General features: G+C 49.3%; 1 long non-coding RNA gene across 1 annotated transcript in view; it reads left to right on the top strand.

The window, feature by feature from the left end:
* Positions 1 to 14028, top strand: part of LOC138526558 (uncharacterized) — a 148226-nt gene that overhangs the window by 31112 nt on the left and 103086 nt on the right. Inside the window, exons 3-4 of the long non-coding RNA XR_011283620.1 lie at positions 6486 to 6537; positions 6615 to 6690. This is a non-coding gene — a long non-coding RNA (uncharacterized lncRNA). The remainder of the gene's footprint in view (positions 1 to 6485; positions 6538 to 6614; positions 6691 to 14028) is intronic.

Raw genomic sequence — 14028 nt, 5'->3', positions numbered from 1 at the left:
AAAATATATATTAGAACACAGGGACTTGTTTGCACCTTTTCTCTGCAGATTTGTGAATTTATCTTTTCGAACTGGTGTCATCCACCAGTCAATTAAAGGTGTAGCAGTTACACCTCTGCTAAAAAAAAGTAGGACTGGATCCCACGGATGCAGCAAATCTAAGGCCCATTACCAACACCCTGTTTTTTTCTCAAACGTATTGATAAAACAGCTACGATACAACTGCAATCCCATATTCAGACCTCCGGCAGAATACATGTGAAACAATCAGGGTTCAGGAGCCATCATGGCACTGAAAGTGCACTCCTGGACTTACAGACACACATGCTTTCAAAGCTGGAACATAGCAAGTCAGGGCTGCTGATGTTGTTGGATTTATCGTCAGCCTTTGACTTGCTAGATCAAAAAATATTGCTTGATCGGATGATTGCTGTCGGAGGCCTTTCCAGGGATGCCACCACCTGGCTCAGATTTTTTTTTAGAGGGCCGCCAGTTGCGAGTAAATTGGGTTGACTGTGCTTCTGAATCACAGATCATAACATGCGGAGTCCCCCAGGGGGCGTGTCTTTCTTCCTTGTTGTTCAATATTTACATTCTCCCCCTGTGTGGTGATCTAGAACTACTGGAAATATGTTTCTGCAATTATGCAGATGATTTCCAATTGGTCTTAGATATTACTGGAACCCATGAAAAGGACCAACTGACGCTTGACGCAGTATATTACATCATAAAATGCTAGATGTCCACTAATTGGCTCTGTTTGAATGCGGCCAAGACCGAACTGATGTTATTCGGTCCTCGGCAGGCTCAAACCAATTTAGATCAGAGGTATGCTAGCTTTATTATCAACGGTAGACAAATCAAGGTAGTGCAGAAGGTAAAGACACTAGTTTGTTTGTTTATTACATTTATAAGGCGCACCAGACCCAAGAGTATGAGTATCACTTGGCACCTATATAGAGGAAAGCTTGGACTGTGAAGCCCATGTAACAGCTATTACCACTAGTACCAATTATCACCTTAAGGTACTCAGGCAAGTAGCACCATTGGTCTCAATAGAGAATCGCATCAAACTTGCAAGAGCAGTGATCCTCCCACGTGTAGATTGTTGCAACGCACTATTGGGAGGTGCAAATAAAGCCAACATCCAACAACTACAGAAAATTCTGAATGCTGCGATATGTATCATCTTTCAGAACATTCAGAGCCAATAACTGCAGCAAGAAAAAAATTACACTGGCTCCCAGTGGCAGCGCGCCTCCAGTTCAAACTGCTAACCACATGCCATGAGTGCATTTGTGGTAACGCTACAGCATATTTGAAGGATACGGTTAATATTTATCACCCTAAGAAAAACCTACGGTCAGCGGAGGGCTTTCTACTGGAACTACACCGGGTAAAACGAGCCTGCGGCCTTGGCCGAGATTTTCATGTTCAGGGAGCCAGGGCATGGAATTCCTTACCACTACAGCTACAGAAAACAGAGAACCATCTTGCTTTCCAGAAGCAGCTAAAAACGATCCTCTTTAATTAGAATGAATCGTTTATCGAGCAACTCTAGTCATCCATTCATCTGTCTCTCGGCGCCTGGATGCCCATGGGCTTTGGCGCGGTATAAGTACAATAACATTACATAACGTAACATATGGGTTAATGAAACCAAACCTGACCCTGCAGCCACCACAAAACATGCAATCCGACAGGATAAGACCAGTTGTAAAAATGCTACTCGTCATATCTTTAAACCCCAAAATATCTGAAAGTGCTTTAACAAGGGTATGTTTGTAAGCATTCTTACTCTCATGCGTTCCCCCTCTGAAGGTACATATCAAGTTCATAAACCGCCACCCCACCAAAGGATCACCGGCACTGGATAGAGAGGCCATGCACCTAACAGGGGCGTCAATCACAGCAGAGGGTGCCTGGGAAACAACCAAACCTGTTTGCAACCCTTGGCGGTCCACACAACCCACCGAACACACTTTTGCAAGAGCCACACTTGGAACAGAGGGGAGGGTGGCAGCAATAGAAGGACCGGAGGCCGTCGCCTTACGGGCACAACCCAAAGACACCATAGCAGGTGGCAAAATAGGGGGCACATTAGTTCGAGACAAAGGTGCTGCCACCGGTGCTATAGGATGGCATAGACCCTATTCCTCGCTGGTATGTGTAGCACCATCCACGACCCGCAACCCAGTTGCTTCTCCTCCTGACTCCATTGTCACCGCTGTGCATGTTTTCAGGTGGGATTTAAACAATCTTACAAGAATCTCCAGACATTTATCCATACGACCAGCATCAGCCCTCATTGGTTTGCTCAAATCTCGCACGGCTGCTGCCAGGTCCAATAGTCTCTGATCCAAGCATGCCAATAACGATGTAAAAGGGGAAAATGTCATAAATGAGTCTTCAGACTTGAGGAAACCCGGCCAGTAACGCCAGTGCCATCTGCACCTGTGTTTGCCTCTCCCTCAGCACTTGGTGCAGAGAACTGAGGGCCAGCGGAACAACTCACATTCCGGTCCAACATAAATGAACCCTCCCCAACAGCAGAGCTACAGCACTCCTCCGTGATGATATCAGCTACTGCAGGGATTGCTGTGAAGGGCCTGGGCTGAATCAACACCAGAACTGGCTGGCTAGTTACCAGAGTTATGTTTCTTCCGGGGCCAAACAGTCCACGATTCCATAATCCTCTGGATTCTCTGAACCCACAAGCTCCCCACTCATGGCTACACTGGGCCGTGTCTGTGCCTGCCCAACACCAGCATCTGCGGCAGCGTTCAAATGCACGGCTGCAGGATCCAAACAATTTTCCACATACAAGTGATCAATAGAACGCTCGAGGGCCTCCAAAATAGAGTGATCTGTCCTGGGAGGAGCATTGGTCTGGCGCATCTCTGGCTGGGACACTTCCAGCGAGGGCAAAGAACAGGAACGAGGCACAAGGGAACCAAATGGCAAAGAACAGGAACGAGGCACAAGGGAACCAAAGGGAACACGGGGTGTGTAGGGAACACAGGCACCTTGGTGGAAAATAGACACCATGCTCCTGGGCCTTTGTGCAGGAACCTAGCACACCTTGGAGGGGAGGGGCACTACAGTGCATGAAGTGCATGAAACATGCCTCACCCCTCCCAAAGTCAGCTCGCCCACAGCTCCACCCACAGCACTCCCCATCAGAGGCACCCGTTTGCACACAAATTCCTCCTTCCCGCCTATCTGGAGGCCAGGATGTGCCTCCAGTGCAACAGCTGTGGTTGAGGCTAAGGCTGTGGCAGTTTCTGTATCCGTGGCTATAGCAGTGGTTCTATGCTTCTCAAGGTCCACCTGATAGTGGACTGCATCAGTTTATCCCACCCCACTTGATATTTGCACCAGATCTCATGGTTGCCACTCTCTTTGTCCTGGGTTTCAGCGCCATCAAAGAGAGAAAGGGAGAAAGCACATGCCATACTTCGACCGGTGGAGGTCTGAAAAATCGAAGCCACTTTTGGCTAATCATTTTTCCAGCATCCTTAAACACTATTCCTCCCTGTGCAATAGTCCGGACCGCCTCCAAACAAGCGACTAGCCAGCAGATGACTCTGGCTGTGGTGCCCCTATGAGTTTTTTCCCCCAAGTAGTCAGTCCATGCAGGGTGCGGAAATGCACTCCATGCTTTCAGAGACCACTCAGGAAGCAGGGCCCAATACCTTACAGCCAGCCACCAGTAACCATACCAGTAGCCAATGCCAATGCCAGCAAAAACCAGTGCTGGAGCCAATTTTCTTTTTACCTGGGCAATTTCGCAATCCAGATTAAATCCGGAAAGAAAAATCCAAACAAACAACCTCAACGTCCTCAGGCTGCTGTATCCATCCCACGGATTGTGGAGCTTGGAGCTTGGGATACAGCAGGGCACAGCAGCAGAGCAGCAGAGGCACTGGGAATGCCGGAAACGAGGACCAGGGAGCTGTGAGGAGGAAAGAGGAAAGGACCTAGCAGCGTGCAGGGAAACATGTCAAGCCACACAACTGCTATACAGAATCCGCCTCCGACACGTCAAATTGAATGTGACTGAATCATAGAACAATGTTTATGGGAGATGAAATTTAATTATAAGCAATACTATATTGAAATGTTTTGAATTTTCACATACATTTTGACTCAACCTGTTATAAGGGGCTAGAGAGAGCGCTTAGGTTCAGGGGCAACTTCGAACCTTTTTGTGTGTATTACTGATATCCTTGTGCCAAGGGTTTTATTTACCAAGGTGCTCCATAAATATAATTTACACTACAGAATGTTTTATTAGCTGAGATATTAAAGCATTTTAACAACTGAGTGGTGCCCCACTCTACCAATGTTTGCTAACTTTGCGCTGTCATGCATACTACCAATAAAGTGGGGTGGTATGTTGTTCGAGCTCAGGTTCTGAGTCTCTCCCTTGGCCTTCCCCCGGCTGTCTATCCATGGGTCACTATAGCCAGCTCTGCCTCCCCTTCACTCTGCCTTGACGGAAAGCTCCTTCGCCACCGTCCGCTCCACGGCCCTGCCGTCCACTGTCCCAGGCTGGAAATGGCGCCAAACCTGGGTCCTCAGTTTTAAGTCGAGAACACATGGAATCCGGTCCCGATTCTTAAGGGAGTTGTCACAGGGCGACTCCCTACTGCCAAGAGCTCCCTTATTACATCACTAGAAGCAGGATATCTAGACAGGATTTTGGAGACCCTGGCGACGCTCTCATCCAATCCTCGTGCAACCTAATTTTTCTCTAGCTGTCCATCTCGACAAAGCAGGATCAGGCCTTCTGTACAGAGTGTTAATGGAGTGGATGTCAGTTGTGTCCCATTCACCGCCACTACATTTATCTGCCACAGCCTTGGTGCGGGTTGGCAAACCCAACCAGGTGGCAAATGCCAGATCCATAGCACCCCAATCTAGCTTTTGCTGCTGTCATGGATTCACTAACACTATTGGGATTGCGAAGGGGGAGACCGGAATTCCTTTTATCAAGTTCGACAAGCAGGCCTGTACGCGTTCCAGACTCTTTTGTTTTCCATCTTAGCTCCAGCAGGGTTTATTTCAGCGCTCCCAATGGTTTTCATGAAGGCTTGGCTGGGCAGTCTTGTAGGAAATGACCCAGTTTACCACAGTATAGGCATAGTTGTTGTTAGCGTTGTTTCTTTTCTTCTCTCATTAAGGTGCCCCAAATCCCACCAAGCTGCATAGGTTCCAGTGTTGTCTCAACGATGCGTGGACCATTATCTCTGGGCGTTGTTCTGACTGGGAGTGATCTGCTCTTTTTTCAATTAACCAGTGATTGAGTTGTACCACCAGGTCTATATACTTTGGGCAACGATCTGGGGGGTTCACTCCCTGAGCAAGTATGTCTCTTAATTCCCATCGAAAGCCTCAATGAAACAAGTTTCGCCCACTATTCGATTAATGGTGGAAATGTATGCGAGCAGATCTTGAGAACCTTGCTGTAATGAAAGCAATTAGTTGTCAAGTGCTTGGGCCTGTTTTTATTAGCAAAAAGCTTCTCTGTCTCCCTTTGAAACCCTTGGAAATCACACAGAAGCGGGTCGCCCACTCCACCAGAGGGATAGGCCAGTTGGCTGTGCCCCTTGAGGTAGGATATTGGGAAGGTCACTTTAGTTTGATCATTCAGAAACGCCCCTTGCCTACATAAAAAGTGGCGTTTAAATTGGTTAAGGAACACATCATATTTCTGTGGGTCACCCAGGAAACGTTTGGGAGGGGCCAGACAAACCGGAGCAGGGGGTGATAACTTGGACAGGAATGGGTTGTGGCACTACTCGCCCTTGGGCTTGTCTCCCTGGCAATGAAATTTGACTGGCTTGGGCTTGTGTGAAGCTCATGGCAAGGTCATTAGTTTGCTCTCTGTTAACCACTAATTCCCCTCTGAGAGCATTAGTCTCGGATCGGGCTGCGTGTACCCCATCTCTAAGTTCTCTCAATAGTTGTGCAAGCGGCTCTACCTCTGAGGTGTCCATGGCACCAGGCAAGACAGGAAACGTGGGCTCAGTGTTCTGTAATGCTCACTTGAGGTCTTGCAGTGACCACTTCCGACTCTAATCACCTGCGAAAGCTCAATTGGCAGGCAGGTGTGGCCAGAGTAGAAGGGATGGGGATGACGTTAGAATAAAGCTGTACTTCTTGGGTTGGTGTCTGGTGTTAGGAGCAGGATAACCTAGGGTGCGAGAAACAGATGTTAGAGACTAACAGGTTATCACCCACCCCCTGCTCGTGTTGCTGCTCTTCCTTTTTATACTGGACTTACTGCAATGTATAATGGCCCTTGAGGTACTTCTCATAACCAAGTTACTTCACTGGGTGTAGCGGTCCAGTCCAGCTGCGACCGCAGATTTCCTAGTTTTTGGTGAAAACCGTTCCGCTGAATCTGCAGAATGCTTTTCTGTTTGTTAGTTCTGCTGCTGTGGATCGTGTTAATCTTGCAATTTCCTTTTATGTTGCAGGTTTTGTCGATAGTCATCCTGTTTCCAGACTTCCTGGAATTCGTATCAACCGGTAAGTTCTTTAGAGCGGACTCTGAGTATCACACTGCATGCCGACTCTCACCTGTGCTCTTTTCTCTCTTTTTGCAGATCTTCCGAGAACATTGCTGCAAGGTGGATCACTGCAGGAGGATTGATGGAAGCCAGAACTAGGCAGATGTAGAAGGTAAGTATCAAGGAGGTGTGGGATCCCTCAGCTACGTGCAAGCTTGATGCAGGAAGAACACTTCAGATGGGTGTATGCCTGGGCCGGGCTTCTTTAGCCATGAGGGCCAAAATGGCCTCTCTGATTACGTGGTGATCATGTGGGAAGTCGTGTTCTTTGCTTTTCTGATGCAATGAGATGGCCATCTGGGAGTGGTGTTTAAGGAGCCAATTGTGCACTACGGTGGTCCAGTGTGCCCCCATGCAATGGTGATGTGTTAGTGGTCATGACAGAAGCTTTGTTAGTTTTTACTTTCTCTCATGTATGGTGCGTTGGACTTGTATCCCAACACCTCAAGTCAGCAAAATGCATGTTATAATCACTATAGGTTGTCACTATTACTTTGAAGAACTTGCGTATCTCAACCATAGAAAAATAGAGCCTAATATAATCTATAGTTGAGAAGAATGCTACATTTTTCCAAGTCAGCCTGCCTTCTAAATCGCCCTCAAAGTTCCCATTGACAACACTCAAATTCCAGTAATTGAAGAAGTTTCTCCACATCGTCCCTTTCTTAAACCAGAGTCAATTCTCAGACCCAACAGGGATATCCAACAAGCATGCGAATGTAAATCTCCCTCTAGAATATTACTAAAATCCTAGGCCATCATGAAATCAGCCAATATTTCACGTACACTAGGTAAAAAATCCTCACATTTTGAACACACAGAGTTCCAGTAAAGGTTCACTAAAAAGTAAGATGGAGGTTTGCAAGTCCTCCTTTAGATGGACTTTTAGAGCCAAGATGCCTTGTTCATCTAATGATGCTACCTCTCAAAACCCTCAGCTGACCCCTCTTGCCTAGGTAACTATCGCCTGATCTCCATCACTCCTTTCCTGAGCAAACTCCTGGAAAAGCTGGCCATCTCCCAGCTTAATCTTCACACTGAATCTGTTGGTTGTCTCCATGACCATCAGCCTGTCTTCAGAGCAGCCAGAAGCACAGAACCTGCTCTCCTGAACATCCATGAGGACCTGCTCTCTAACCTTGATGCTAATCTCCACTTGTCCTCATCTTACTCAATCTCTCTTCTGGCTTTGACATGGTCAACCATGCCATCCTGCTCAGTCGTTTCCGTCATGACCTGGGTATCACAGATCAGGCTCTGGCCTGGTTGACCTCACTCCTTTCTGATCGATCCTCCCGGATCCAACATGGGTCCTTCCTTTCCTCTATCTCACTTTCTACCTGTGGTGTTCCCCAGGGGTCTAACCTCTCTCCATGGCTGTTCAACCAATACCTGGCACCTCTCGCCCACTGCATTGCCACTCTCTGCTCTGACTTTCAGTGCTATGCGGATGACACTCGGCTCATTTTCAGGCTCCCTTCTGCCGCCTCTTCTCCTTGTCCCATCTCAGACTGTCTGTCTTCTGCTATCCAGGAGTGGTGTGCCACCAATGATCTCTGCCTAAATGGCAGCAAAACAGAGATTCTCCTCATCGCACACCTGCACCCTCCTTTCCTGTCACTCTCTGGCCAGCCTCCCTTGGCCCTCATCCTGCTGCCACCTGTGAGGCTAACAACCTCGGGTCATCTTCGACTCCACACTCCTTTTCTACTCACATCTTTGATGTCTCTAAGAAGTCAAACTACCAGCTGCACCTCCTCAGAGGTATTCTTCCTTTCCTCGCCTTCCCCCAGAAGCTCACTGTCTCTAGAGCGCTGGTTCTCTCTAGCTTGGACTACTGAAACAGCCTCTTTCTAAATCTGCCTGCTTCTACTCTACGCCCTCTGCAACTCATCCAGAACAGGACTGCAAGACTTTTCCTTGGCCTCAAGCCCAGGGATCATATTATTCCAGCACTGAAAACTCTGCCTTGGCTCCCAGTGGCTGCAAGGATTAGGTTCATGGCCCTCTGCATTGTCCACAAGGCCTTCTGCAGCCTGGGTCCTCAATACCTGCAACACTCTCTTCATAAATACCTTCCTACTTGAGCTCTTCGCTCCTCCACCTCCAACTCCCTCAGGGTCTGTCGATTCTCCAAGCAACGAGTTGGTGGTAGTAGATCTCTTTCTTTAGTTGGGGCCTCCCTCTGCAACAGCCTTCCCTTCCTCTCTGAAACTCGAGGAGATCCATCTCCGGTTCCCGAAACACTCAAGACCTTCTTTGCTTCTGCATTCTCTCTTCCTCTCCCCTGCTGATTTCCTGTCTGATACTGCACTGGTCACCTGGCTACCCTCTAATTTCGGGCCTAGGTCCCTACCCGCCCAGTTGCACACCCGCACTGCCTCCCAGCAACCCTTACACTTGGGTCTGTATCTGTAACCCTACAGTCCCCCTACCTGCACGTTTGGACACCTGCTGTCTGCACTTACGCTTGCACCTGCCACCTGCTGGCCGCACTTCTTGTAATTTGTTTGATCCCATGTACAGCACACCCCCTCCCCTTTCCCCTGGCACTTTTCCCCTCCTGCTCCCTTGCACTTGTGCGACCTCAATGTCACTTGGCCTAGTAAGATCGTTGTCTCTGTCCTCCCTCTGTTCCCCCTTCCTTGCCTTGTCGCAACTTGAAACACTTGTGCATTGGCGCGTTACAAATGCCATATCATATCATACCTCCACACTCTTGATTATCAGGCTTGGTCCCAACCCAAAAGGGACAGTCCAGCCGAATAACCTGGTTGCATCCCTTCTGCATGAGACCACAAGCATCCCCAAACATGTTTCAGTCTTGTTGGGCCTCATCAGTGAGGAGCAGCTTGGGTCTCTAGGGTCAACAGGCACGGCACCCACATCTGGGGATACCCGTCCCACTCGGGATGACTACGGCAAACCTAAAGAGGTGATGGCTAGAAGTTTTAGAATTATTCTTAACCTCTGTCATTGCTCTGGGCAACCCTCCAGACCATAGTTCTTCTCTGGCCAATACATTACAAAAGTGGAAAGACCATATGCACATCAGGTTTGGTCCCACCCCAAAAGCATGCCCGCAACTACTTCCTGCTCCTTCTAAATATTACCAACATGAGCCTTCTTAGGTAGCCTTGGAGAGAGTACAGTTGAGAGATCTTTCAACAGCTTGGGAGCCTTCTCTGGTGGCCTTGAAGATGGTACAACTGTCCTTGGAAGCATTTCTTTATTACCTTGGTTACCTTGAACTTGGGGCTCATTTCTCATGTCTTGAAACACAATATCTGTAGTGTGATTCACTAAGCTGTAGAGTGTGTGAAGATAATTTTAGCTTGATGTTGTCATACAGACTTATAAAGAGCTCAGCACCAGGTTCCAGGCAGAGATGGAAGGAGACGTTAATTTAACTCTATCGTCAAGCTCTGAGAGTATGAGGTGCTGGATGTTCTGTAATAAACAAAGGAACACAGGCGTGGCCAGCCTCAGATGCCAACGATGCTCCTGCAGTGAGCTCCTGCGACCATACCTGTTCCATGGGCCCGGGTCCCCTCTAGAAGGTCGGAATCGCCTTCAAACCGGTGTAGACGGCATTGCAATGAGCAGTGGTGGTTCTTGGAAATTGTGATCCCAATCGCTACATGAGAATCCCAGAAATTACTACCTGATATGGGACCCTGCAGGGAATCCAAGATGGCGGCAGTGAGTGGTACCTGGTGGCTGACGGACAACCGTAGCCAAGACTAACAGAGATGGACCTGCTTTCACACCTACAGTAAACTGCTCGGTCCCATTGCAGCAAGAGTGGAGACCGGGACTTGAAGCCGCACAGAGGCTGGGTCCGCGTAAGGTCTTTATGGAGAGCGGGACCCGGCCTGACAGCGTGGTGTGGGATCCATCGCCAGAGCGGCATGGGCGGCCTGTCATGCTCCGTGGGTGCGCGACCCTACGGGGCATGTGTGAGCTTGCAGGCGCCCGGAATTGAAGGCAGTGTTGGCTGCACTCACGCGCACCCTGGGGCAATCAGAGCATGCAGTAATCCCATGGAGTCAGGCCGTTGGTGGCGCAAGGGTGAGCGTGCACCCAGCACTTTCGAATGGCAGGGCCAATCATACACCATCACTAAGCTGGAAGAAGCTGCGGAACTGATGGAGAGGGATGAGCAACCACGGCCCATGGAACCCGCGGATGACCCGGAGGATGGCAGGAGCGTCGTACAACAGCCTAGGAGAGAGAGATGGAAGATGGGTCACCCGCATTCTAAGGAGAGGGAATGGGGAGCTCGGGGCATGGCCCTGTAAAGATACTGGTGGGGGGTGCCTGTACTTCTGCTCTCTATATGGTAGAGGAGAGGCACATAGGACCCCAGCCAAGATTCTCTATTCTGTAGCAATGGACAAGCAATCAAGGCCTAGCTTCTCAGGAGGTGATGCAGGCTGGTTCTTAAGTACAGTGTAGTCCCAAGCCCCCACAAAGGAATGTCCACACACTGTATTACTGAAAACAGTCTTTATATAATTAATATTAAAAGATATGTACACTATCACAATAACGCACTTTGTACTCGGAAATCAACAATGGTAAATATATACAATTCTAAAGTGGTACCACCAATATTATCAAATCTTATTAAAGTACATCAACTATACTGTTAGAATGTCACACAGATCAATAACAAGGAAACCAGCAATAGAGATAGGAAGGAAAGCAAGATGGTTGACACAATTGGCAGATTACTGGCCTCTACCTTTAAGCGCAGTTCTGTGTGGAGATCCCCCCACCTTGGCAACCTGTAAAATAAAGATATAGCACAAGCCCAGTCCATATATTGATTAATAAGTCTTACTTTCTCCTATAATGTTTTTACCCCCCCAATGTGCCTGGTGGAGCAGAGTTCTTCGAAGAAGCGTCAATGGATCCTTCTTGAGTGACCCCCTTTCAAGCAGGAGTCACGGATCATCGAGAGGCGTCGAAGAAGGTGAACTTGGCTTCGATGAGAAGTTTGATTGTTCCGAGACCACGGCGTCGATCCAGGCGGTGCTCGTCAGCGACGTCCTGCGAGGATGAGGTGTGCGGGGCACCTCGGCGATTGATTGTTCAGGACCGCAAAGAGTTTCGGAGGAACTGTGGCCCAGCAAGGGCGTAAAGTCGTCAAAGTCTTTGTGGTCTCTGGGTGGCGAGAAACCCACCGGCGGATTCTCCTCGGCGCGTCAGCGGCCTTGACTTTCTCCGGCAGGACAAAGCGGTTGATGTTGCGGACAAGGGAGTCCTTCGATTCAAATGTTCTTAGGCAAAGGAGTGGGAGGCTCCGGTCGTCGGCGGCATGGCGTCAAGCGGTCCCCTCTTCTGGGGCAACACGACTTCGACGGGCCTCCAGCGGTTACACAAACCTGCGAACCCTGGTCGACGGCAATGGACTTCGATAGCGGCGAAGTCCTGGTGCTTCACTTCGTTCTCCTCAGCGGTCCTGTCTCGGGTCGGCAGCCTTTCGAGGGTCTGACTTCCAGGGAGCTTCGGCGAAGGTTAGAAGTGCTCGATGGTCCCTCAGAGCACGGGAAGAGGGCGCCTTACCAGGTCCTCTCTCGGATCAGTCTTCGACGAATTCGGCAGCTTTCAGATCAGGTCGAAGCAAATGCAACAGCAAGTCTTCTTCTTCCAGCTGGGCGTCGAGGATCAGCAGTTACAGTTACTCTTCAAGTGTAGACACAGCTTCTGAACAATTTCCAGTGGTGAGAGGTCCCCAGATATACTATCCTGTCTCTCATCCACACTGCTGGGTCACACTCAGCAGCCAATCATACAGAAGGGCATTCATGCAGTCAGTCAGCCAATCAGGCACACAGTGCATTCAGGGCATCCTCCTCCCTCTCAGACACTCACAACAAGGAATGTGGATTGGGTACCCAGCCATTCAACACTACACACTGCATTCAGGCCAGTTTCGGGCAGGGCTGTCTCAGTCTTTGTCTCTCATACCAGAAACCAGACAGCCACAACAAGAAGTGCATATTGGTCACACACTCCATTCACCCAGGTCCCACACACAGGGAGTACCCACAACATGCAGTCACTGGGAAGGCTCCATCCAGTCTGGACTGGACTTCACAACAACCCCATATATGGAACTTCCCCCCAACAGCCAGTCAGCGGGAAGGGACAGAGTCAGGGCTTCCCAGGACTTTGGGAAAACAACGTAACGGGCAATAGAAAGCAAGAGGCCACAGGGGCCATCTTGTTTTCCATCAGGAATCAACTGATTCCAATGGCAGGGCCTGGGTATCCCAAAATGGAGGATACTCAGAGCACCTGTCAAATTCAGCATGGAGCTGCCACCAGCCCATACCCTGCTCTGTGGGCCACCCACAGGTGCCCAAAAACATACACTAGGGGCACAGGGTTGCACCCCCCAACTCATGGGTGCCGTAAGGGTATCCCATGGGTCTGTTCACCAAACCAAAAGAGAGAGCTGCACCGCCAGGAGTCTCAGATGAACTCCTGCGCGGAAAATACGACAGAACACACAATAAAAAGGCAGTAAAGGACAAGGATACGGAGGCCCTGTCCTTCCAATGCATTTCCAGCGTCACTGCCCCTACCTGACTGCGAATTTTCGAAGCTCCTGACTGGTCCACCAAGGACAGATGGGCATCTTGGATCTGTGGTCTCTGAGGCCAATCCAGCCACATAATAGAATACGGTTCACATCGTTTTTGAGGGTGTCATGAGTAATACCGGGGAGAGTATCCTAGTGAGAGGTATACCTTCAAAGGGGGTCAGAGGGGACGGACAGGACATCAGAAATCAGCTATATTAATCCTAGGTTTTAGAACCCTGTGGCGGGAGAGGGAAGTTGGGGGGGGTTTACTTTGTTTTACATTACTAATGGTATGGTGGTGGTGCATGAGAATTCTAAAAGTCACTTAGGGCAGGGGTTACAGCGGGTCTCCATGGGACACGACATGCAGTGGTTAGATGATGGTTGAGATGTACATGGTTTCCTTGAGAGTTCAGGGCCTAAACTCACCAGTCAAGAGATGCTCAATCCTGAGGCGCCTGACTGATCTGCGGGCCTCCGTGGCCTGGCTGCAGGAGGCACACCTGCTCCCCAAGGACAAGCCCCATATGAGGCATAGATTGTTCCCCTTACAACTCTTTGCTTCTAGTGGCTCCAAAAAGAAAGGGGTGGTGATTTTGATTGCAAAGGGCATGGGTTTCACCCAAATAATTGTACACAAAGACCCAGAGGGACGTTATTTGGTTCTTTGGGGAGTCTTGCTGGGACCCTGGAAGCGATACACACACCTAATGAGAAGCAGGAACACTTTTTGGCAGGATTTCTGGCAAAGTTGACAGGGTGGTGTGCAGGACAGGTGATGGCAAGGGGGTCCATAACAAAATTAAAGTGTGTTATGGACCCGAATCTGGACAAAACCCTTCTGCTCACCCCCAG

This window comes from Ambystoma mexicanum, chromosome 7p, assembly GCF_040938575.1.
Source record: "Ambystoma mexicanum isolate Mex_15411 chromosome 7p, UKY_AmexF1_1, whole genome shotgun sequence".
In the NCBI taxonomy this organism is placed as follows: Eukaryota; Metazoa; Chordata; class Amphibia; order Caudata; family Ambystomatidae; genus Ambystoma; species Ambystoma mexicanum.
This window is presented reverse-complemented; position numbering and strand designations above follow the sequence as displayed.